This window comes from Balaenoptera physalus (genome assembly GCF_965194825.1).
Source record: "Balaenoptera physalus genome assembly, chromosome: 12".
Lineage (NCBI taxonomy): Eukaryota > Metazoa > Chordata > Mammalia > Artiodactyla > Balaenopteridae > Balaenoptera > Balaenoptera physalus.
This window is the reverse complement of record NC_138897.1, coordinates 8,786,200-8,808,604: the sequence shown is the minus strand read 5'-3', so window position 1 is coordinate 8,808,604 and position 22,405 is coordinate 8,786,200. Positions and strand designations below refer to the sequence as shown.

The 22,405-nt window shown below is 36.7% G+C and overlaps 1 protein-coding gene and 1 long non-coding RNA gene across 2 annotated transcripts in view; one reads left to right on the top strand and one right to left on the bottom strand.

Moving 5' to 3' along the window:
- LOC309639127 overlaps positions 1-15,538 on the bottom strand; it is a 42,002-nt gene extending 26,464 nt beyond the window's left edge. The window contains exon 1 of the long non-coding RNA XR_014251489.1: positions 14,379-15,538. This is a non-coding gene — a long non-coding RNA (uncharacterized lncRNA). The remainder of the gene's footprint in view (positions 1-14,378) is intronic.
- The window catches only part of CCDC102B (coiled-coil domain containing 102B), a 234,522-nt gene that overhangs the window by 120,069 nt on the left and 92,048 nt on the right, over positions 1-22,405 (top strand).

Genomic DNA, 22,405 nt, shown 5'->3' with positions numbered 1-22,405 from the left:
CATAGTTCTGGAGGCTAGAAGTTCAAAGTGGAAGTTTTAGCCAAGTAAGACCCATGCCAGACTTCTGACCTCTAGAATTCTAAGATAATATATTTGTGTTGTTTAAACCTCTAAGTGCATTATAATTTGTTACAGCAACAATAGGGAACTACACCGCGCTACTACACTGCACTTGGATTTGATGTTCTGACAGGGGCTGGGATACATACTTACATCTCTGTATAAAATACTTCTGCAAACTATACAAGGGGTACATGATGCTAACATAATATACAGAAAACAGCTTCCACGAATTGAGCACATAGTATGTACCATGCCTTGAGCTAGGTATGCTACAAACATGGCATCGTATAAAATTTGCTGATAGGTATTTTTTTTTATCATTCCCCTTCTATAACTGAGAAACCTGACATCCTGTGAGGTTAAGTAACACAGCCAATAAATAGAGGAACCTGTATTCAAATGCAGGTTTCCGCTGAATGATGAAAAAAAAAATTATTTGAATCATGTTGCCTTCCTGTGAACTAGAAATTAAAGAGCTAGAAGGAACCTTGGTAACAGAATCGCATTAAGCTTGCTGCCTTTATATCACCTGGAAAATAATATCACACATGAGTAGCCACCAACACAGAGTACATGGCATCCTGGGACATGACTCGCCTGCATTTGCTGTGGGTGGATTCATAATAATGAATATATGGATCCCAGGGGAGTGCTTTTAATTTACTATGACAAGGGCTCATCAGCAAAACTTGCTGTTTGTACAGAGCTACTTTCATGAAGTGCTTGTTTTGTCCCATGTTTACTGCTGTAGGTGGCATCAAAACCAACCAGGGAACTCTCCTGCGAGTGAAATGATTGAACTTCCTAGTTTACTAAAATTAGTCTTATAAATTCCGATATAGTCTCTGCCCCTCTCTCCCTCCTTCCCTCCAACACTTAGCAGATCTATTTCTACTGACGCATTCCTCACCTTTTCCTTAATACAGCAGATTTGGTTGGAAATATCAACAATAGTACAACATCAAAACATGCTGGATCCACAGCATTTCAAATTGGAAAGAATATTTCCATGCGAAGGGAAGCAAGTAGATTCACTGACTCTTACCTGCCAGGGCCTCACTTTGGTCTCTGATATTTTTTTGGGGGGGGCGGGAATATTGTTGCTTTACAATGTTGTGTTAGTTTCTACTGTACAGCAAAGTGAATCAGCTACACGTATACATACATCCCCTCTTTTTTGGATTTCCTTCCCATTTAGGTCACCACAGAGTCCCACTGACATTATCTGTTAGCTCACGCTGGGCTTCATCGACCTGGGAACTCTGGTCAAGCCCTGAAGAAATGAATTCTTCTCTTGACTCCCCCGTTAACCTAGCTGAGTTGTATCAACCTCTTACTTTCCGCCAGTAATTCTCAAGTTTTAGCGAGTTTCCAGAAACACCCAGACGGCTTGTTAAAACACAGATTACTAGTCCGCATCCGCAGGTTTGCTGATTGGGAAGGTCCGTGGTACGGCTTGAGTATTTGCATTTTTAACAAGCTCCCAGGTGATGCTTATGCTGCTGGTCTGAAGACCGCACATTAGGAACCACTGCTACAGCTGAAGCACTCAGAGAGGAAGCATGGAAAAAGCAGGAAGACCAAATGCTCCCCCAAATGACAGTTCTCTGATCCTGCTATGGTTAAGCACTCTGTTAAATCCTCCCATCCTCCATGCATCCACAGCCTCTCCGAGAGAACAGTCTTGCAACCCATTGGTTCTCAGCCCTAGCTTCGTATTAAACTCACGTGGGGCAAGTTATTAAGAAGTACTCAGACACCACTCCCCAAATAGTCATGAAGTCAATCCGGCCTATTGAGGTGATATCATTTCTTTTAAAGCACCCCACCTCCACCAAGTGATTTTATGTGCAGCCAGGATGTAGACCCAAAAAGGGAGGCCTGAGTTTCCAGGCAGGTGTCCAGCAAGCAGCCCTCCCATTCCTTTATCCTGGATGCACTTTCATGGTCTCCTCCCATCACAATCGCCCAAAGATTCAAGGTTTCCCCAAGCTGAGGTTCTTTTCACTTATTTCTTTATTCTCTACCTAGAGATGCCTCTTTCCTAAAGGATGACATGATGAATGACTTCAAAAGGAGACTCTGCCCCTCTGCTCGGTGCAAAGCTCATCTGAGAAGGTGTAAGCACGTATCAGGTCAAAAGTTTAGCCACAGCAGAAGAAAACCAATGCATCACCGAGGCAGTAATTAGTAAAAGCTTATTGTGCGTGCACCAAAGAGACAGTGCACGAACCAGGAGCCCTCAAGCCAAATATGGAAGGAGGCTCAGGGGTGTATTGAGATAAAGCAGCTTATATAGTGAGGGGGCAGTGACTGTTTATCCTTCACAGAAGTTGGTTATAATATTAGAGTTTTCTTAAATGATAGGGATTGATTAGTAGTCACCTCGTATCAATTTTGGGAAACAGTTTAAGGTTTGGCTTATGGTTTCCAGACACATAAGCAAGAAAGGACCCAGGTCATGCTAATCTGGCAAAATAAGCTGCATTAAACTTGTTTGTGTGATTAAATTGGTTTTGTCTGCTCAGGGAATTTTCGAGGCTGGTCTCCATTTGTTTTGGGTTTTCACAATCACCACACCACGCCCAGCGGGCTACCCTCCAGTCACCTTGGAAGGGAGGTGAGGGAGGAAGTTGAGAAGAATCCAGGACGCGGGTCTGCGTTTTCGACCTCCCTCCAGCCCTCTCTGAGGTGAGCTCCTCCAGACGCTATTTCTCTTCGGGATTACTTTTCTCTCCTAGTCGCATCCTCCTAGGGGATGGGGGTGTCATCAAATCAGACAATGAAATGAAGCTCCAAGTAGCCCATTTCCTCATTTCAGTTTCTCTTCATGGCGTTCTTGACTACACAGCCTCCTCCCTTACGTATGTGTGAGTAATGTCTCTCTATTCTTGTTTCATGAGTATCTACAATGGGTCAGTGCTTTCCCAGGCTGTAGCGTCAATTATTTCATCTTGTATTTATATTTATATTTGGTTACTAATGTTACCAAAATTCGGCCTCTGTACACCAGTGCTGGATTAAATCTCGACAGAGTTTTGGGTGAAGTAGAAAGAAAGAGCTTTATTGCTTTGCCAGGCAAAGGGGGCCACAGCGGGCTCTTGCCCTCAAGACTGTGTGTCCTGCCCTGGAGCGGGTAGTGTAGGAGTCTTGTGTTCAAGGAGCGGGGCGCGGTCAGCTCGTGGACATTGTTCTGACTGGTCGGTCGTGAGGTAATCGGGTGTCAGCATCATCGGCCTTCTGGTTCCAACCGGTCTGGAGTCTATGTGCTTGTGGGCAGCATGCAGTTAACTTCTTCCACCTGGTGAGGGTTTCAGTATCTGCAAAAGAGCTCAAAGGATGTGGCTCAGATTATTATCTATAGTCCTTGAGGAGGAACTAAAGGTCCTTGACTTTGTTTAATGGCTAAAGTATTATTTTGTCTTGCTTGATGGTTTTCCTTTCTTTCTGCATTTTCTCACTTCTCTCAGTTTATTCTTCGACTAAAATTTTTCTACAGACAAAAGGAAGGTGGAGGACATGGGTGAGGGGTCTATTCTGGGAAGGCCTCATAGGGTCCTGCTTGGTTACACTAATTCAGATGAGCAGCACTGATTTTTAAAAAGTGGAAGGAAGATGTCACTCTGAGCCTGTGTTTATTTGGAAGATCTCACACCGGTCTATAAATATACCTACCGACGATCATCCCCCTACCACAAAGCCCACTGCCAAACGGTTAAATTGGGGAGCACCATTACAGTGGACACGTGTGTGTTCTGATAATTCAGTTATTTTGGTAGCACACTAGCTATACAAAAGCTATGAGACATATTTTAAAGACTGAATTAATAAAACACCAACGTCTTAACACATTGCTTTTTATAAACTGCTTAAAACAGAAATATTCTGATTGATATTACATTTATAAATTAAGAGTTTCTTCTGATGGGAATAATGAATTAGCCAAATATTGTTAAAATTGGATGAAAAATGAGGATGAAAAGAAAGAAAGCCAACGTGGACATATTATGGCTTTTGCTAACATTTCATGAGAAATGTAGTGCAGGAATATTTTATTAGAATTTCTTAAATATTTATAACAATAGTGGTAGTAATACAGATTATTTTTAAATATGTAAGGGCTAGAAAAGTTTCAAACTCTAACCTAGAAAGGTAACTAGGAGAAAATGTAAAATTTTTTTTCTGTTTAATCAATGTGGTCCCCAGATTTACAACTTTATATTAATCAGTGCTTCTGCCTATTAAAATGTCTATTATTTCTTTGCGCCAGCAATAATGAATCAGATTATGAGATCAAATACATATACTTATCTATAAAACATGCATTAGGGAAAAATAGATTTTAAACTCTTTATCTTTGACTTGCTCTTGGTATCTATCAATATAAATTAAAAAACAGTATAATTTTCAAGGAGACAGGAGCTAACGAGAATATAATTCTCCTTTAGAACAGCTACAATAGACATAATTGTTCAATTGATTTAAAGTTAGTAAATGTCTGTTATTTTCACACACTAAAAGCCATAAATACCTGAGCTATTGTGAAAATATCTCCATAATGACAATGATTGCCCTCATTTCCATGAGTGACTTTTGTTATTATTAAACCTTCTTATGTAATGAATATCTTCGTGGCACTGCCTTCTTTCCATATCTACTTCAAGCTGTGTTTCACTTTTGAAATGCTTTTTCCTTCTGAGGTTTATTCAAGTTTGATTTGTGTTCATCATTCTTTATGGGGTATATTTATTATTAAAGTGCAGTATGGATACTTGTTTCTAAATTAAAAATTTCAAATTATTACCTGAAGCAAAATTTGGAAGATCAAGAATAAATAAATCCGGAAAACACTAAATTTTAAGTCATTCTTTAAGATTTTTACAGGTCAAACAATATTCACCTGCCAACGGCTTATACGAAGTTCATACAATAAACAAGCCAAAGATTAGAGTTTGTTTGAAATTTCATGTGTTTCTACTACCTGGAAATATTTGAGTCTAAAACAAATGGAGTCAGCATATGGAATGGGAAAGCAGTGCGGTGCACGAGAAAGTGTGGACATCAGAATCAGACATGCATTTGTTCTGGAATGTATCATTGGATAGATTTTTAAACCTCATCAAGTCTTAGATTCTTGATTAAAAATCCTCATAAAAATACTGTGAACATTAAATAAGATTATGTCTGTTACACCCTGTTAATGCTTGACACATGAACGTTGTTTCATTCAGTTATGTAAGCATGTATTCATTTATTCAGTAGCGTGAACACCTGTAATGCAAGAGCACTCCGGCAGGCATGAAAGGCCCTGTGTTAATAAGAAACTTAGTTTCTGCTAATAGCGTTTAGATGTTAATGCTCAATGGTTTTTTTTACCTCCCCTATTCCCTCTCCTCATGTAAGTGGTCTATTTTATCTAGTACATGATATATTGAATCAAAATTTTCCTAACTGAGAAGTGGCCTAATAGCTGTCAGAAATGACAGGAGGTTTGTAGTTCTAAATTTCTATAATTACACATGATATAACATCAATAGTAAATACAGTTAGTCCATCGGTTAGAGTTTTTTTTTTTGAAAGTCAAATAATTCTAAATACTTCCCCTTCCTCTGGGGATACAATAGTGACGAAGACAGAAAATGCCCTAATGGTTTGTAAAGCCTGCTAGACAAACAGGGTCTTATATAATTGCAGATAATTTAAGGATTAGAAGTATGTCAGCAAGAACACGACATGCAATGGATTTTTCTTAGGGAATGGGAGAGGGGAACCAAGGCAGTCACCAGATCTCTCTCAGGTGTGTTTAGTTTGGAGCACAACAAACATCTCCTTTGCAGACAGTAAGTGGGCAGTTAGGTAATGGTAACAAACTCAAACTTGGGACGCTGTTGAATTCTGATTTCTCCACCTGCTCACCGTGTGACCTGAGCACCTCTTTGATCTGAGACTGTTTTCTCATTTATAAAGTGGTGATAATAATAAACATTTACCTTAAAGAGAATTTGTGAGGATTAAATGAGATACTTCAGAGAGCTTATCCTCATGGTCAGAGCAGAGTAAGGGCTCAAAACATTTCAGTTATGAAGTTACGATTGTATTATATGGGCTTAGACATCAGAGGTGTTGTCTGGATTATAAGTATGAATTTCAGAATTTTGGACTCACAGGTGACGATTGATTCTGTTGGGACGGTGAAAAGGTCAATAACTGTCGGTGGAGGAAGCAAAACTAAGACACTGGTATTGATCCCATAGAAATCATATATGATAAGTAGTTAGAGAAGGTGGAATTGGCCAAGTAGGCTGCGAAGGAGCATCAGAAGAGGGAAGAGAAAAGTTGAAGGTGGTGTTGCTTGAAAAACACTGACTCCAGGAAAATGAAGCGGTCACCTCTGTCAAGTGCTGCTGAGAGCACACGGGGAATAAGTGACATCCTTTGCATTTAGGATGTGGGAGACCATGGTGATCTTGGTGAGAGCTTTTCAGAGATGTAATGGGGCAGAAGCCATTGGAACGGAATTGGAATAGACTGGAGTGAAAGGGGAAGAAATGGAAGAAGCTACTATAGACCACTATTTTAAGTTGTTTGATTGTGAAATTTTTGAAAAAGAGAAATAGAATAATAATTATATTGGGTAGTGGAGTAATTTTTCTTTTATTAGAGACATGAGCCTTTTTATTGCTGGTGAGTAGAGATGTAGGGTTTGAAATTATGAGGCAGAAAGGAGATAACCAGTAATTTAAGTTTTCTGAACATAGATGGTTGCATTGGCTGCAATGGGATGCTGTCACCTCTTCTATTTCGGTAAATCAGGAGGTAGACCAGATGTATGCTGATGCAGGGACCTTTTTCTGTCAAGAGTATGACTGATGCCTTTTGGGGCAGGTGGAATAGAGGGGAACAACAGTTATTGTAGGGCAAGAAAGTAGTTGAAATGATGGCTCTTGGTACCTAAGCTTAATAATGTAAGTGGTGGAGAAATTACAGGGTGATGGGCTGGAGGTCATGATGAAATGGCAGAATAGGTGTGTGCTCAGGTGGTGGTGATGAGAGCAATAAAGCAGATCAGCTAGAAGATTAGGGATTGGTGCTCAATGAGTTGTTTAGGATTTTAATCAACTGTATTGTAAATCATCACAGCTAAAGATTAGTATGTATAAAGTTATGTATTTTTCAAACCTATAAAAGGACATTGAAAAAGACATTGAAAACTCAATGTCAGTTTTATTGGATTGAAGCAGAAGTCTTAATTTGAGCAGAAAACATGGCCTACCAGAGGGCTTTTCTCTCAGAAATTCCACACAGCAGGGATGTCAAAGCTAGTAAAGCCTTGATTTCACCCTTCAGTGTCTCATAAGACTAAAAACTTCAATTTTGACCAAATGGATGGAAAGGCTGTGTAAAGAGTTTTCTACCTGAAATGGAACCATTTAACCTTCTGCTAAGTTTTCCACTTTATAAAAGCATTGGTTTTCCATCAGACTGCCTTTGCATTGGCTTCACTGAGGCAAGAATGTGGCTTTTATGGAAGCCCCTGCTGATGGAGTCTACGAAGCTTCAGTTCCTGCCTCAGCAAAGCAGAAACACCAGGAGACCTGAGTATTTTAAGCATTAAAAACAGTGCAAAATTTAAGTTGGTATTTCAACTTAAATTCTTCTTTCTGCCTTGTTTGAAAATTTCTGGGAGTTAATGGGTCAATTACATCGACTTAATTTGATTTTAAATTTCCAACCATGAACCATCTCAATAGCTTCTAAATATTTCAGAGAATGAGTTTCTGATAATTCGATAAAATTTTCTTGGGTCCTACCTTTCTTAGACCAAGTAGGGATGGAGTATATGGAGCAAAAAGTGAAGAAATTTTGTGTGTGTATTGTATAACTAGAATCACCAAATCTACCCGGTCTTTAATATTTTGTGACAAAATTCATTACTATACTTGCACACAATTCTGAAAATCAAAAGAGTAATTGCGTTGCCTGCTATGCCAGCATTAGTTTTTTACTTGTTTGGTTTATGGTTTTCATTTTGCTCCTCTTTAATTTCTCTAACATCAGAAGTTTCCTAGGACTGAATTGTGATAACCACACCGACCTTGCTGGAAAGATCTACAAGTAAACATAGGGCAATGCAAGCCATAAAGGACCCAGATATTTTGATTCATATTTACATGACATTTAAGTATGCAAGATGTAGATTCATATTTTTACAGGCTATTTTTATTACAGGTGTTCTCAGGACACTAGTAAAGGCAAATCTCACTGACTGACTGCCCTAATAGTGACTGTTACCGATTTATCATATACTAAACTATCCTGAGGAAAATAATTCAGTGAGTGCCACTGTTGTAGAAGGGTGATGATGAGTGACATGCAGTCAGGTCTGCTGTGTGTTGCTGTGCTGGCTGGATCCTGTGGAAGGTCACCTGGAACAGAGAGTAAAGGGGCTGAAACTAAGGATGTGCCACGTTCCTCAAGTCATGGGCTCTGGGCTTCTGCTCTGTGTCTGCTGGGGAATAACTTTTTTAATCTATTGGAAAGCAGGATGTCAGCTACCCGCCCATAACTGTCAAATTGTATAAATATAAGGGTCAAAATATTTTAGTAGTGACTAAGGGATTTCCTTTGAAAATTGTCAGAAATCGGCATTTTGATGGTTAACTTACTTTTCTATATCCCCAAAATGGCTCTTTGGTTATATTTAGGGATATTGTATTAGTAAAGCCTAGTTTAAAAGTGAATATTGATTAGGTACAATGTTAAGAAATCTGTAGAAAACACAAATCACTATAGCAATTGTATGCACGCATACACACAGACTTTTCTCAAACATGTGATATATTTGAAAAGCCTATTTTATTTCACCTGCTAGAGAACCCTCCAATTATTCTGATTTTGCTTTACATCACATATCTCACTTAGAAGCATGATCAATCACTTTAGTTTTTTACATTCCAATAGTTCAGACATCTTACAATTTAAGGTAGGTTTTACAATTTGTTTTTGAGATTATCAGTTTTCTTAGTCATAATGCAAATTCTTGGTAGAGATTTTTCTTACACTTATTCTAATCTGACACCACTTTTGTATACTTGGGAAATCAAAGGGTCACTTTTTATTCAATAAATTTAGTCCCTTAAGTGACACATGCTATTAAGCTGAATTTTTTTTTCACACTCATGAAGCCATAATAGATGAATTGGGAAATCTGCCACCCCTCTCTTCCAATTAACAAAAATGACATAAATTATCATTAGTTGATAGAATTTCAGCTGAACCTTCAGTTGCCTATATATTTAAAAAATTAAAATGATTGGAGGAAAATGATAACAGAAATTTAACTGTCAAAAGTAATAAGAATTAGAATATTTCATTACCTAATTAAATATATCAGAGGACAATTTGTATTCAGGAAGCATTCACTATGCTTATATCATACAATTTAATTTAAATTTTTAAAATAGTAAGTTATCTTGCATTTATGTACTCTACATAAATGTTGCATTTATTTTATATTCCAGAACTAATGTAAATGTGAACTTAAAGGATTCTAAGTTTATTTCGTTTTGATAAGCTTCTATATTTTTGTGGAAACACAAAAGTGAACTATTTGGACTGCAGAATGTTTTTACTACTATGTTTACTATGTGTTTAAAGTGAGAAATATTGGGTTTGGGGATATTCTAAGAAATAATGATTAGTTTTCTATAGAGACAGCTCTGAGGGCAGTGCGATTAAGGTTACTGGGTTGTAATTAGGCCCTTCATTGCCCCACCCTCTACCCCAACCCACCCTCCCCTTACATTTGTTTTGAAGGGAGTTCTGTGTTTGAAGGGATAAACTAGTAGCCTGATCACACTGTGGTCAGACTTTATCTTTTAAAGGGAAATATGATCTGTAAGTCTCTACTGTCTAGAGAAATTATTTTGTGTTTTGTGTATAGAGGCTTTACAGTTTGTTGTTTTTGGCCAACTGTTGGATTGTATAGCTAAACAGGCAAGGAATATTATTACATTTTATATAAATACATTTTAAAGACACTTGTACTAGCCTACTTAGGATAGCCTAAACTGCTATAACATATGGGCCTAAAAAGTATAATGCCTCAACATACTGGAATGTATTTCATGCTCATATAGCCATCTAACTTGGACCGTGACACCTTCCATTTTGTGGTTTCATGATCCCCTAAGGTATGCATTCTCAACATGGTGAAAATTGTTCTTTGGGTGGTGAGGGTGAAATATTTTAGATATTACAATAGTTTGTGGCCTTCTAAAGGGCCACAGTATGTTAACAGATATACAATATGTCCATAGTATTAAAATTTCATGAGGAGGGAGGATTAAGGAAGAAAGATGTCTGAAGAGCCTCCTTGGGGAAAGTAATAATGGGAAGGGGTGTTTGACAAACAGTCTCCTAGGGCTTTGCTCTTGTTTGCTTGGGTTTTGTTTTGTTTTGTTTTGTTTTTTCCCACCTGATAGAAGATAGTAGAGAGCAGACGAGTATGTGTAGAAGGGCTTTATGACCAAGCATGCAAGTGGCCTGGAACACTCCCAACTGTAACCACTGGCTAAAATGGAGTGACTGTAGCTAACTGCAAGAGAAGCTAGGAAACATAGTCTAGCTGCGTGTCCAGGACAAGACAAAAACAGATTTTGGCGAGTAGCTAGTGGTCGTTAAATTCCAACTCATAGACACATTACCTATCACAGGGTGGATATTCAGTAAATGTTTCCTGAACTGTTTGCTGAGCTGACGTACACATCTCTGTGTCAGCTTCTCTCAGATACCTCAGATCCCAGCTCTGTAGATCTTGTCGATGGGTTTTTGACCAACTATGGATAACTGAGTCCATTTTACCTTTTTGGGGTTCTTTCTTACTCAGTGTTGACACTTTATAATCTATTAGTATTTCTGTGAGTTTAGTCCAGGTTTTTGCTGTGTCTCTTATTTCTGAATGATATTATTTTGATATTTAAATATGAATTTATCTTATATAAAGTGCCTCATTACTAATCTATAAACATCTTATTCTTTTTTAAAAATACTTTTTGAACAGTTGTTTGTGTAGATATAGGATAAACCATTTTGAATGGAGAAGCAGCCCTTTTCTTTACAATAACCAGATGATAAAAATTTCTATACCACATTGTAGTTGTAGATTGCTTATATTGGAGAGGATTGTAGATAAAGACACCTAGATGCCTTAAACTGCAAACTGGAGCATACGATTACTTCCAGCGTATTCCTTGGGTTAATGTTTCTTTCTCCTTTATTCCATTTTATGTAACAATCTTCTGAAAAAAAAAATTGAGACAAATTCTATCCATTTCAAAAAAAATGTTTAGTTCAGGATTAGATTTGAGGTAACGGGGTTTGGGGAAAAAAATAAATAACACTGTTATGAGAAGCAAGAAACCTTGGTTCTAGACCTGCCTTCACCATTAAACATACAGATCATTGAATCACTCTCTGTCTTAATTTCCTCAAGTAAATGGAGGGCCTTCCTCAGGTGAACTTTATAATCTCTTCTGCTTTCTATAGACAAGTGATACAGAAAGGCCCCTCTCTTTCTGAATCTCCTTTCTTCTCTTGGATGATAACACAAATAAATTTAATGCCCACTAGGCATCCTGAGAGCACACATTTAGTCTTATTTGTTCAGCTAGGTATTCATTTCAGTAGTTGCAGCTGAAAATGTAGTGCACATTCTTTTTTATTTTGTATTTCTGCCAGTGTATATGTTGAATGACTACAGTTTCCTCAGCTCTATGTTAAGAACTTAAAAAATATATTTTATTTACTCCTCACAAAATCTTATGAAGAGGTTGTTCTCTGAGCACCATAATTTTACAAAGAAAAGTGAGGAGGTGGCAGGAAGACCCAAAGCTTGTGAGGAGAGAGCGAGGTTTGGATCCAGAGCTGGCTGGAAGGCCACTCCACACAGACCTCTGAAGTGTTCCTCCATAACCTTTCCATAATCATTTAAAGGCAACTCTCGTGTTTATTTTTGCTAATTTGTTCCCAATTTAAAGTTGAATTTTAAGGAGATAAATTCATTCTTACCCAGGGTTTTTGGAAACCAGATATTCTTAATTTTAAACATAATAATGTATACTGTATACTTTTAATTTTTCTTAAGAAATTTCTAGAACTCTTAATATTTTAACTGGTAACATTTGACTTTCTTGGGAAAGTAGATAATTTTGAATGGGATATGTAGCCAAATCCACAGGGCCTTAAGATTGGGGCAGTCATTCATGAATCTGAAATGTCTCCTCATCCTACTTTTTTTTTTTTTTTTACATTTCCTTTTCAACAGATTAAAACTGTAATGAAATTAACCCAGGGCACTCAACATGCAGACTCTTAATATTCTATGATTAAGTGGCAATGTTGGATAATTCACTCCATTAGTGTACATAAACCCATGAGTAATCATGAATCATTTGAACATACGGGCATGCTAATTCTGATGTCTATTTTTGCCTACCACAAAATGTATCTATTCAGTGATTATATTGATAACATTATCTGTGACATAATCTGATAAGTTTGGTTTCTGTTTTTTCCAGGTCAAAGTTCAAACACAAGTTTTTCAATATTCTATCTTTTAGATATTATGATCTTTCTGGAGAATAGAGAAATAAAGATTAGATGATACTAAGTAAGGGGATTTAGAAACATTGAAAAAAGTGAAATAAGAATTCTACAAAGAGGAATAATGTTTTCTTAAATACGTTTAATCGTGATTTATTAAATATCTGCTTGGCATATAAAATATGTAGATTTAGATATTAAGCCTTTATTATCATAAATATTTTCCCTTGAAATATATGTTTGTGAAATGCTTGAATTTTCAAATGTATTGCAAGTAAAGCAGAGAACAATACTTGTCATACTTGTTTCTTTCCTCTCTTTTCTGTCAATTTTTTTTTTAAACAGCCATAAGTATCGCACAGATGATTCTATCTTTCTGCACAGGCTGTTTCTTTGCATTAATGAATCACACTGCACACAGGGAAAGTCATCTTACGGGAGCTAACATTACAGTATTTCATGGTCCATTACAGGAAATGCTTACTAACTCTTTGTTTATATATAAATTTGCTCTGGAAAATCTCAAAAGAAGCTTGTGATATACAAGTTAATGAATTCTCTTTAGGAGTTGATCATTCCTCATTACATAAGAATTTTCTTTGCTTTTATAAACTTGGAGGAAAGCTTATTCTTTCATTTAAGCATTTGAAAAGTATATGCACAGACCTTTATAATGACAAAAATATATATATGGGACTTAAAAAATAGAAGGCTGGAATCAAAGTACACAATTTAATTTTATTACACTTATTATAAATTGGGAAATTTCTTTGGCATATAGTAGTTAATAAAGTATTAATACCTTTACAGAAAATAGAAAGCACACATGACTGAATCAACAGGAGTAAACTAGAGGTCAGTATATTTCCCCAGGATGAACCTTATTTTTAAGGGATTAATGATTCATCCAGGTTGGATCAACTACTAAAAAAGTCAGCTCTCCTGACCAGAGAGCATTATAATCATATTAAATTTAACAAGTAAATTCTGAAACTTGGAGGAAACATCTGTTGCATCAAATTGTAGCACTAGTCACAGTGGCCTACACTTAGCATTGACTTTATGCATATTTATATATAATTTTTAATATAAAAAAATAAAAATATAGAGACATGGGTCTATTAACTAACCTCTATTTAGGAAAGCATATGACGTTTAAAGCCAGTGGTAGAGAGGTGAGCAAAACAAGGAAATTCATTTATAACCATGGTGAGCCAAAGAGTCAACTCAGAAATTTTAAGTCATTGTTTTTAATTTTAAGTCAAATAATTTAAAATTCATTTGGCAGGTAAATCATGGCATAATATTTAGTAATTAATTAAATTAGAATTTATCTTATTAAAGATGTGAACCAAAGGTTAAATAGAGTACATAGTAAAAGCTAAATCTAAATTCATTTTTTCCAAACATATTTCTGTATAATAAAGTATGACAAATAACGTGTAAAATGTATCTGTTACCTCTAATGCAGTCAGTTCTGCTTCTACTGCTTGTTTCTTGCATGATTCCCAAGGTAGCAAAACTCCTTGGTACCCATAGTACTTGACAGTGAATGGGGACCTGTTGGATATTTCAGAAGTCACTCTTTGGAGTTAGTTTTAATTTATATAGATGCTCAGTATTGACATATTTACTTGTTGACTACTCAGTAGAAAGCATAAATATCGGGTTGGCCAAAATGTGCTTTTGGTTTTTAAGTAAAAATAAAAGACACATTTTTCTTTTCTTTTTTTAAACATCTTTATTGGAGTATAATTTCTTTACAATGGTGTGTTAGTTCCTGCTTTATAACAAACTGAATCAGCTATACATATACATATATCCCCATATCTCTTCCCTCTTGTGTCTCCCTCCCTCCCACCCTCCCTATCCCACCCCTCTAGGTGGTCACAAAGCACCGAGCTGGTCTCCCTGTGCTATGCGGCTGCTTCCAACTAACTATCTATTTGACATTTGGTAGTGTATATATGTCCATGCCACTCTTTCACTTTGTCCCAGCTTACCCTTCCCCCTCCCCGTATCCTCAAGTCCATTCTCTAGTAGGTCTGCATCTTTATTCTCGTCTTGCCCCTAGGTTCTTCATGACCATTTTTTTGTTTTGTTTTAGATTCCATATATATGTGTTAGCATACTGTATTTGTTTTTCTCTTTCTGACTTACTTCACTCTGTATGACAGACTCTAGGTCCATCCACCTCACTACAAATGACTCAATTTCGTTTCTTTTTATAGCTGAGTAATATTCCATTGTATATATGTTCCACATCTTCTTTATCCATCCATCTGTTGATGGACACTTAGGTTGCTTCCATATCCTGGCTATGGTAAATAGAGCTGCAGTGAACATTCTGGTACATGCCTCTTTTTCAATTATAGTTTTCTCAGGGTATATGCCCAGTAGTGGGATTGCTGGGTCATATGGTAGTTCTATTTTTAGTTTTTTAAGGAACCTCCATACTGTTCTCCATAGTGGCTGTATCAATTTACATTCCCACCAACAGTGCAAGAGGGTTCCCTTTTCTCCACACCCTCTCCAGCATTTATTGTTTGTATATTTTTTGATGATGGCCCTTCTGACCGGTGTGAAGTGATACCTCATTGTAGTTTTGATTTGCATTTCTCTAATGATTAATGATGTTGAGCATTCTTTCATGTGTCTGTTGGCCATCTGTATATCTTCTTTGGAGAAATGTCTATTTAGGTCTTCTGCCCATTTTTGGATTGGGTTGTTTGTTTTTTTGAAATTGAACTGCATGAGTTGCTTGTATGTTTTGGAGATTAATCCTTTGTCAGTTGCTTCATTTGCAAATATTTTCTCCCATTCTGAGTGTTGCTTTTTCGTCTTGTTTATGGTTTCCTTTGCTTTGCAAAAGCTTTTAAGTTTATTTTTTGTTTTTATTTCCATTTCTCTAGGAGGTGGGTCAAAAAGGATCTTGCTGTGATTTATGTCATAGAGGGTTCTGCCTATGTTTTCCTCTAAGAGTTTGATAGTGTCTGGCCTTACATTTAGGTCTTTAATCCATTTTGAGTTTAATCCATTTTGAGTTTATTTTTGTGTATGCTGTTGGGGAGTGTTCTAAATTCATTCTTTTACATGTAGCTGTCCAGTTTTCCCAGCACCACTTATCGAAGAGGCTATCTTTTCTCCACTATATATTCTTGCCTCCTTTATCAAAGATAAGGTGACCATATGTGCGTGGGTTTATCTCTGGGCTTTCTATCCTGTTCCACTGATCTATATTTCTGTTTTTGTGCTGGTACCATACTGTCTTGATTACTGTAGCTTTGTGGTATAGACTGAAGTGAGGGAGCCTGATTCCTCCAGCTCCGTTTTTCTTTCTTAAGATTGCTTTGGCTATTTGGGGTCTTTTGTGTTTCCATACAAATTGTGAAATTCTTTGTTCTAGTTCTGTGAAAAAATGTACCTGGTAGTTTGATAGGGATTACACTGAATCTGTAGATTGCTTTGGGTAGTAGAGTCATTTTCACAATGTTGATTCTTCCAATGCAAGAACATGGTATATCTCTCCATCTATTTGTATCATCTTTAATTTCTTTCATTAGTGTCTTATAATTTTCTGCATACAGGTCTTTTGTCTCCTTAGGTAGGTTTATTCCTAGGTATTTTATTCTTTTTATTGCAGTGGTAAATGGGAGTGTTTCCTTAATTTCACTTTCAGATTTTTCATCATTACTGTATAGGAATGCAAGAGATGTCTGTGCATTAATTTTGTATCCTGCTACTTTACCAAATTCATTGATTAGCTCTACTAGTTTTCTGGTCGAGTCTTTAGGATTCTCTATGTATAGTATCATGTCATCTGCAAACAGTGACAGCTTTACTTCTTCTTTTCCAATTTGGATTCCTTTTATTTCTTTTTCTTCTCTGATTGCTGAGGCTAAAACTTCCAAAACTATGTTGAATTATAGTGGTGAGAGTTGGCAACCTTATCTTGTTCCTGATCTTAGTGGAAATGGTTTCAATTTTTCACTATTGAGGATGATGTGGGCTGTGGGATTGTCATATGTGGCCTTTATTATGTTGAGGTAAATTCCCTCTATGCCTACTTTCTGGATATTTTTTTTATCATAAATGGGTGTTGAATTTTGTCGAAAGCTTTCTCTGCATCTATTGAAATGATCATATGGTTTTTCTCCTTCAGTTTGTTAATATGGTGGATCACATTGATTGATTTGCATATATTGAAGAATCCTTGCATTCCTGGGATAAACCCCAGTTGATCGTGGTGTATGATCCTTTTAATGTGCTGTTGGAATCTGTTTGCTAGTATGTTGTTGAGGATTTTTGCATCTATGTTCATCAGTGATATTGGCCTGTAGTTTTCTTTCTTTGTGACATCTTTGTCTGGTTTTGGTATCAGGGTGGTAGTGGCCTCGTAGAATGAGTTTGGGAGTGTTCCTCCCTCTGCTATATTTTGGAAGAGTTTGAGAAGGATAGGTGTTAGCTCTTCTCTAAATGTTTGATAGAATTCTCCTGTGAGGCCATCTGGTCCTGGGCTTTTGTTTGTTGGAAGATTTTAAATCACAGTTTCAATTTCATTACTGGTGATTGGTCTGCTCATAGTTTCTATTTCTTCCTGGTTCAGTCTCTGAAGGTTATACCTTTCTAAGAATTTGTCCATTTTTCCAGGTTGTCCATCTTATTGGCATATAGTTGCTTGCAGTAATCTCTCATGATCCTTTGTATTTCTGCAGTGTCAGTTGTTACTTCTCCTTTTTCATTTCTAATTCTATTGATTTGAGTCTTCTCCCTTTTTTCCTTGATGAGTCTGGTTAATGGTTTATCAATTTTGTTTATCTTCTCAAAGAACCAGCTTTTCATTTTATTAATCTTTGCTATAGTTTCCTTCATTTCTTTCTCATTTTTTTGTGATCTGATCTTTATGATTTCTTTCCTTCTGCTAACTTTGGGTTTTTTTTGTTCTTCTTTCTCTAATTGTTTTAGGTGTAACATTAGGTTGTTTATTTGAGATGTTTCCTGTTTCTTAATGTAGGATTCTATTGCTATAAACTTCCCTCTTAGAACTGCTTTTGCTGCATCCCATAGCTTTTGGGTTGTCATGTTTTCATTGTCATTGGTTTCTAGGTATTTTTTGATTTCCCCTTTGATTTCTTCAGTGATCTCTTGGTTATTAAGTAGTGTATTGTTTAGCCCTCATGTGTTTGTACATTTTACAGACTTGTTCCTGTAATTGATATCTAGTCTCATAGTGTTGTGGTCAGAAAAGATACTTGATACGATTTCAATTTTCTTAAATTTACCAAGCCTTCATTTGTGACCCAAGATATGATCTATCCTGGAGAATGTTCCATGAGCACTTGAGAAGAATGTGCATTCTGTTGTTTTTGGATGGAATGTCCTATAAATATTGATTAAGTCCATCTTGTTTAATGTATCATTTAAAGCTTGTGTTTCCTTATTTATTTTCATTTTGGATGATCTGTCCATTGGTGAAAGTGGGGTGTTAAAGTCCCATATTATGATTGTGTCACTGTCGTTTTCCCCTTTTATGGCTGTTAGTATTTGCCTTATGTATTGAGGTGCTCCTATGTTGGGTGCCTAAATATTTACAATTGTTATATCTTCTTCTTGGATTGATCCCTTGATCATTATGTAGTGTCCTTCTTTGTCTCTTGTAATAGTCTTTGTTTTAAAGTCTATTTTGTCTGATATGAGAATTGCTACTCCAGCTTTCTTTTGATTTCCATTTGCATGGAATATCTTTTTCCATCCCCTCACTTTCAGTCTGTATGTGTCCCTAGGTCTGAAGTGGGTCTCTTGTAGACAGCATATATATGGATCTTGTTTTTGTATCCATTCAGACAGTGTATGTCTTTTGGTTGGAGCATTTAATCCATTTACCTTTAAGGTAATTATCAATATGTATGTTCCTATTACCATTTTCTTAATGGTTTTGGGTGTGTTACTGTAGGTCTTCTCCTTCTGTTGTGTTTCCTGCCTAGAGAAGTTCCTTTAGCATTTGTTGTAAAGCTGGTTTGGTGGTGCTGAATTCTCTTAGCTTTTGCTTGTCTGTAAAGGGTTTAATTTCTCCATCAAATCTGAATGAGATCCTTGCTGGGTAGAGTAATCTTGGTTGTAGGTTTTTCCCTTTCATCACTTTAAATATGTCCTACCACTCCCTTCTGGCTTGCAGAGTTCCTGCTGAAAGATCAGCTGTTAACCTTACGGGGATTCCCTTGTATGTTATTTGTTGTTTTTCCCTTGCTGCTTTTAATATTTTTCTTTGTATTTAATTTTTGATAGTTTGATTAATATGTGTCTTGGCATGTTTCTCCTTGGATTTATCCTGTATGGGACTCTCTGTCCTTCCTGGACTTGATTAACTATTTCCTTTCCCATATTAGGGAAGTTTTCAACTATAATCTCTTCAAATATTTTCTCAGTCCCTTTCTTTTTCTCTTCTTCTTCTGGGACCCCTATAATTCGAATGTTGGTGCGTTTAATGTTGTCCGAGAGGTGTCTGAGACTGTCCTCAATTCTTTTCATTCTTTTTTGTTTATTCTGCTCTTCGGTTGTTATTTCCACTATTTTATCTTCCAGGTCACTTATCCCTTCTTTTGCCTCTATTATTATGCTATTGATTCCTTCTAGAGAATTTTAATTTCATTTATTGTATTTTTCATCATTGTCTGTTTGCTCTTTATTTCTTCTGGGTGCTTGTTAAACATTTCTTGTATTTTCTCCATTCTCTTTCCAAGATTTTAGATCATCATTACTATCATTATTCTGAATTCTTTTTCAGGTAGACTGCCTATTTCCTCTTCATTTGTTAGGTCTGGCGGGTTTTTAGGTTGCTCCATCTGCTGTGTGTTTCTCTGTCTTCTCATTTTACTTAACTTACTGTGTCTGGGGTCTCCTTTGCACAGGCTGCAGGTTCATAATTCCCATTTTTTTTTTCCTCCTTCACAGCTCCTTCACCTTTCCTCCTTCACAGCTCCCTTCCAGAGGTGCATGTCCCACCCCTGTTCTTTTGTCTCTGTTTTTTCTTTTTTCTTTTGCCCTACCCAGGTACATGGGGAGTTTCTTGCCTTCTGGGATGTCTGAGGTCTTTTGCCAGCGTTCAGTAGGTGTTCTGTAGGAGTTGTTCCACATGTAGATGTATTTCTGATGTGTTTGTGGGGAGGAAGGTTATCTCCATGTCTTACTCTTCTGCCATCTTGAAGCTCCCCCCACAGTTTTCATTTTCACCAAGAACTTTATTGAACAACATATTCACCCTTTGCTTCCACTACCTTCTGCCATTTTTCAGGCAACTTCATAATTCCATCTTCCCAAAACTTTTTATCTTTTTGAGCAAAGAACTGTTCTTGGTGCCTTTTACAGTCTTCCAGGGAATTGAAACTTTTTCAATTACGAGAATTTTGTAAAGACTGAAATAAATGGAAATCCGAAGGTGCAATGCCTGGTGAATATGGTGGATGAATCAGAATTTCCCAGCCAAGCTGTAACAGTTTTTGCCTGGTCATTGAAGGAACATGCGGTCTTGTGTTATCCTGATGGAAGATTAGGCTTTTTCTGTTGACTAATTCTGATGCTTTTCATCAAGTGCTGCTTTCAGTTGGTCTAATTGGGAGCGATACTTGTTCCAATTAATTGTTTGGTTTTCCAGAAGTGGCTCATAATAGAGGACTCCCTTCCAATCCCATCATATGCACAACATCACCTTCTTTGGATGAAGACTGGCCTTTGGTGTGGTTGGTGGTGGTTCATTTCGCTTGCCCCACAATCTCTTCCATTCCACATTATTGTACAGTATCCACTTTTCATTGCCTGTCACAATTTGTTTTAAAAACGGAATATTTTCATTATTTTTAAGTTGAGAATTGCATGTGGAAATAGGGTCAAAAAGGTTTTATTTGCTTAACTTATGTGGAACCCAAACATCAAAGGGATTAAAATAACTAAGCTTCTACAAATGATTTTCATCACTTGATATGGATATTTTAAGTATGTCAGCTATCTCCCATGTGGTATAACATTGATCTCAATTAATATCTTGATTTTATTGCTATCAACTTCAACTGGTCTACCTTACCGTGGAGTATCGTCCAGCAAGAAATCTCCAGCACGAAACTTCACAAATCACTTTTTTTTTTTTTAATTAATTTATTTATTTATCTATGGCTGTGTTGGATCTTCGTTTCTGTGCGAGGGCTTTCTCTAGTTGCGGCAAGCGGGGGCCACTCTTCATCGCGGTGCGCGGGCCTCTCACCATCGTGGCCTCTCTTGTTGCGGAGCACAGGCTCCAGACGCGCAGGCTCAGTAATTGTGGCTCACGGGCCCAGTCGCTCCACGGCACGTGGGATCTTCCCAGACCAGGGCTTGAACCCGTGTCCCCTGCATTAGCAGGCAGATTCTCAACCACTGCGCCACCAGGGAAGCCCCCACAAATCACTTTTGACACACTCGATCAGTCACAGCACCTTCTCCATACACTGCACAAATCTTTTTGTGCATTTCAGTTGCGTTTTTACCTTTCTTAAAATATATAAAGCATAATATGCTGAAAATGTTGCTTTTTTCTTCCATCTTCAATATTAAAATGGCTACACAAAAATTCACCAATTTTGATTTTTTTTTAAGGCACGTTGATAATGACAGCTGTCACATACAATCTAACAAAATTGTTTTGAATGAATTAAAGACAACTAAGTGCTTCTAGACCCGTCTTACAGAAAAAAGCGAATGAAACTTTTGGCCCACTCAATATTTCTGAGGAATCATAGATTAGATACAAAAAATATCAAAATGCAATGTAATGTTATTATAACTGTGAAATACAGAGGAACTGCCCTATTTTCCCAGAATGCAGTATAACCAACATAACAGTTGTTTATCCTCAAGAGGATGATTCATGAAAGGAAAAAAATCATATTTCCTTTATGGAACATGTCTTGATTTTACTTATATTAGACATTAAGCAGTTTGTATATTTTCTTCCTTCCCACTGGTGTATGGGCTACTTAAGGCAAGGATAATGTCTTATTAATTTTTCTTCCTTTTACCATAAAAGAAAACCCCTAATCTTGCCAGCTTATACTGGAAAAAGTGACTGAAAAAGTCACTTACTATTTGTTAAAATAACTATACAGTCATAGTGGAGTGAACTATGTAGGCATGAAATGGTTTTGTAGACATAAAATTTAAAAGCCAGAAAGCAATTTCAGTTTCCAGTGGAGATGTCTTGATTTTGCAGAGACATATTTTTTAAACCAAGTAATATGACTAACTAGTATTTCAACTTTAAGGGTCCATGTACTTCTTAATGACTTATAAAGTTTCTGATAGAATCAAAATACATATTAAGTTGGTTTTCGAGCATCCTGTTATATTACTGGGTAGATATTACCCATATCTTTGTGCAAACAATTCTGTTGTCACTTCTTAAACTTTTATTGAATGCTTATTATGGCACTTTACTAGGCTCTAGGCTATTTCTACAGTGTCAGAGCACATTTTCCTGCTTACTTTATAGCTATTCATAAATAATTAAAATTTGGGGGGTAAATGTCTCTTTTATACCGTGACATGGATTTATTTAAAAATTTGAGACACTTTGAGTTATGTACAAAAATGTACAAAATGTACAAAAGTCATGTACAAAAATGAAAGCTGCCATACATCCAACTGTTTACTGAGCACAGCCATTGAATTAGTGCATTATGTAGATCCAATCATCTAAAATTTATCATTAATA